We start from the raw sequence: 1,186 nt of genomic DNA, 5'->3' as shown, positions 1-1,186 counted from the left end.
AAAAAAAAATATAACAAATTGATAGATGTTTGATGTTGGACTCAAGGGGATGTATGCTTGAAAAGATTTATTTCTTTCTTGCATGACTATTTCTTTATAGATAGCCAAACACGATTTTTTGTAATCATCACATGTTACAAAATATAAAGGGAGTTTCAACCCTTTCTTTCAATAAGCTTAAAATATTCAACCATCTTGATACTTTTATTGAGAAATTGCTTTACATATACATAAGATTTATAGTGGTGCATACGACTAAGACAGTTTTTTGCCTTTAAATGAATACGAAACTTTATGTTGTCCTGACCCATCTCCATATACCAACCATCGTAAATGCCATCGTATTTGAAGCTATCTCCAGACTTAACGTTGAAGTCATCCAATGCAAACTTTGATACCTCTTGCATAAATGAAAACTGAAGATTACTGATTTTAATCCACTTCTCGACCTTGGGTAGATCCATAGGCCCAACGCAGTGTTAAGGAGAAAATATAATGATGATATTTTGCTTCAAAATTTGTTTCTCTTCCACAATAATAATTTCATAATTGAGACAACGTCCTAGAAAGTCCATCGCCTTAATATGCAATTAGGCTATTTGGACACATCTCAAAATACCAACCTTCATAAATGTTATCGAATTTCAAACAATCTCCAAATATAATTTTGTGCTGTTCCACTATAAACTTTATAACCACTTGCAAGCCACGCTCCTTAAGATTAGGTATTTGAATCCACTTACCTTCAAGCAGCGGTGAACCGCAAAACTTGAAAGGTTCGAGAATCTTGATTCTCTTGGAGAAAAAGTGCTCAACAAGCACAACAACCTCATAGTTGCGTATACGGCCCAACCAGTCTTTCGCCTTAAGATGAAGACGAAACTTTATGTTATCTTTACCCATGTCCATAAACCAACCGTGGTAGGTTTCAATAGAAAACCCAAAATATTAAGATGGATTCACTCCAAGACTAACCTTGTTTGACCGGACAACTCTTGAACACTCCACTACCCGACTAGTAACCTATGAACATGTGAGAAAAATGGGAAAGAGGTGACTATAAAAATGTTCAATAAGTAACCTACTACTTGTAGGCTCTTATCGCACTCTTATCCCGGTAAGTTACAACGGAATATCAAAAAATTTCATACTTCTCGAGCTCGTGTGTTACACATAGCTCGTCCAT

At 35.4% G+C, this 1,186-nt stretch overlaps 1 pseudogene; it reads right to left on the bottom strand.

Moving 5' to 3' along the window:
• Positions 1-903, bottom strand: part of LOC111785574 — an 18,883-nt pseudogene extending 17,980 nt beyond the window's left edge.
• Positions 904-1,186: the final 283 nt, after the last annotated feature.

The sequence above is a fragment of the Cucurbita pepo genome, unplaced genomic scaffold, assembly GCF_002806865.2.
Source record: "Cucurbita pepo subsp. pepo cultivar mu-cu-16 unplaced genomic scaffold, ASM280686v2 Cp4.1_scaffold000583, whole genome shotgun sequence".
Classification (NCBI taxonomy): Eukaryota; Viridiplantae; Streptophyta; class Magnoliopsida; order Cucurbitales; family Cucurbitaceae; genus Cucurbita; species Cucurbita pepo.
Note: the sequence above shows the minus strand (reverse complement) of the source record. Positions and strands in the feature narration are given on the sequence as shown.